Here is a 3,165-nt window from a genome sequence, read left to right as displayed (position 1 = left end):
GAGGGCAGAGCCCCAAATCTCCTTTATAGAAGTGCAGAATGAAAGACAGCAGCATAAACAAAACCTAAGGACATCAATATCCATTCCTTCATAAAATAAGTAGACTGGACACCAGGGTCACAGCCAAAGGTAGTTTCTTAAACTGGATAGGAACTGATATGGTTTTGCATCATTTTGCCAAAAAAGAAGCTGAAGTATCACCATTCAAGATGGTGTTATTTCACATGGCTGTGTAATCAATACCTGAATTTTGATTATCCAGCAGTGGACCCAAATCTTAAGTCACAGCCTATCCATGCACATCTACAAAGGAAGTGCTAAAAATAAGTAGGATACACACTGCTATGGCAAGTGAGGGGATCTTTAAAACATGCTGCATCTAAGTCTTCCAAAGTAAAGGCCTACAAAATTTCAAAGCCTTAATTTCCAGTTCATAGTTGAAATTCACAGGGTTTAAACCTAGTAACCACTCATTTCAGAACATAGTATATACACTCAGATTGCAAACTCCTGCAGATTGCAAACTCCTGCATTGCACTTGGTGAATAGCCCATGGCCAACAGTCAAGTTGAATGGGAATATAACATAACAGCACTTATTGATAGCTGAGGAAAAATGATCAGGTTGAAGGGCTATAAGTAGTCCATAATCTTGAGTAATTTATGGTTCTGTTCTGTGGGAAATAAAATCCTGGACTCAAGTCACAAAGCCTAGATTTGTTTTACAAGCAATGAACTTAAATTACTACTAACTTCACTCTAAGGTCCTGTTGTCCCATGCCATTCTGACACAGTGGACCCCATGGACCACACGACTCTGGGAAACTACGCATTACACCAACAATATTTAATCTTGAACACAAACACAGAAAAACAAACAGGTCTTGTTTCTTGTCTACCAGAAAGGGAGATTTTAGATGCAGTAAGACATACAACTCTCCAGCTGATGTGCTCTTTGGTACACAGCTGCTTTTGGCATTTTAGAGAACAGAGGATAAGTGGTATTACATACCAAAAAGTATTGTGAAAAGCAAGGGAATGCATGTAAGTATTATAAATATTTTAGACTGTCTCCTCAATTATGCATTCACTGCATATTCTTACTACGAGCTTCCTAAAGCTGTGGCTCAGCTGTCTTACCAAGCTTCCCTCCTCTTCTCCAGCACTGAGCCACCACTGCCTTGCCTTCAACTACATTGTGCTCTGTAAATTGAATACGTTTGTCTGAGTCTGTAACCACAGTGACAGGGCAAGCAAAGAAACAGGAAACAGGATAGTGTGGGTTACCAAAAGGTCCCCAAAGGACATGGGAGCAGTATTGAGATACGAGAGAAAAAGCATGGGAAACAGGAGAGGCCTCCTATGCCTTTCAGTAGGTGATAGGATGTGCACCTGTGTTATTCCAGTGTAACTACTGACCCCTAATACTTAGGCACAACAAGCATGAGAAGCACTCCTTGCCACAGGTAAGAGAGCAGACACTATGGCTTTTATTCCCTGCTGTATAAGATCCCTAAAATACAAAGGTAGGCATCTGGTAAGCTCTTTATCTGAGTAAGACTCTATGTACAAGAATTGCACCTTGTTATACATTAGTTTCCTTCCTCCACTAAACAGGCTGAGAGGCTCTAGCCCCTTCTTAAAAATTTAACCCAGCTACTAAATGAACAACCAGCAAGTCAGACACATTTTCTGTGACCAAGCAATACATGAAGTGAGGGGGAAAAAAAAAGGGAGAAGACTTCACGGAGAGTTCTCTTGTGTCACATTTTCAACAAGTATCCCAAGCAGCAAGTAAAATTTCTGCTTACATTTATACTTGAAAGGAAACACAATCCCCAGTTATGGTCCTGTCTGATGGTAAGGTTGGTAGAACACAAATGATCCCCAAGACAGAAATAAGAAATGTTTGGTAACATTTTCCTTCGTTGGAAAAGTAGCAGTGTTCTTCAGCAGAAAGTTTGGGCCTCATTCTGCCATTGTGACACTACCAAGCTCCATCTACAGTTAAGGGAAGAATTCTAAATTAAAGCATTTGGTCCTGAATACTGTAGTGCTCCTTAAGGTTTTGTGCATTTAAAATAGCAACAGCCTTCAGTTAAGAAGCTATGCAGGTATCTCCTGCATCCACATCATTCAGGTTACTCCAGAGAAATTCTGGTAAGCAAGTAACTCCATTTCTGTCTAAAATCATTATTCAGAGCTTGCCAAAGCTGTACCTCAGCTATTGTTTATACCAGTTCATTTTGTTGTGTAAAGCGCTGAGAGCATACTGCCCTTAAAGAACATTTTATAAGTTTTAAATGAGCTCATGACAAGTTGCTGCTGGTGATAAAACTGCAAAATGTCTGTTTTGTCATTCATCAACACTTGTTTCTAAGACTCTGAGATGCAGTGTAAGCTTTACTCAAGTGTTGGCCACAGTTTTTCTCCATCACATCAATTTAGGATTTAGCTCTCAGCTGTGTAAATATCAAACTATCAGCTCCTTAATGTCTGGATCTTCAGGGAGAGAAAGAAGACCAAAAAACCAAAACAAAACACAAGGAAAAAAAAAAAAAAAAAAGAAGGCATGAGAACTTGCAAGCCTTTAAAACAGATGCTTGGTTGCATCAGTGATCTTAAAAAGAACTATTAAGATATTGCAAGTATCTTGCAATTTGCAGATTGCCACTGTATCTAAGCACTCAACTTACTAACATGAAAACTCACCCTAGCAGAAAAGAGAACTCAGGAGTGTTTATTTCCATTTCTGGGTATTTAAGGCATCAAATAAGTAATTTGTATTTTTAGAATGCTAAATGAAACCTGATGGGAAGAACTTAAGATTCAGTCGCTGACCCTGAACATTATTTGGGTACAGAGATCCATGTCCTTGGAAGATTAGGATCTTTATACTAACAGCAAGTCAAAAAAGTATTTAAAGGAAAAGATGAAAAAAGTAATAAAATAGTATTGCCACTGTTCCCAATTGTCCCCCACTCAGAAAAAGAATATAAAGCTTGCTTTTCATGATGAACTTATAACACAGTCTTAAGGATAAACATTAATTATGGAGTGAAAGATGTACTTACTGGTTTTAACTTTGGTTTTTTTTAGCTATGTCAAAAAGCTATCATGGTCCCCAGCTCTCCTCCCCCTAAAAAAGCTAGGGTCACGGGGGGGG

This window comes from Athene cunicularia, assembly GCF_003259725.1.
Source record: "Athene cunicularia isolate RWA chromosome 1 unlocalized genomic scaffold, athCun1 chr1_part2, whole genome shotgun sequence".
Classification (NCBI taxonomy): Eukaryota; Metazoa; Chordata; class Aves; order Strigiformes; family Strigidae; genus Athene; species Athene cunicularia.
The sequence above is the reverse complement of the archived record's forward strand: the minus strand, read 5'-3'. Positions refer to the sequence as shown.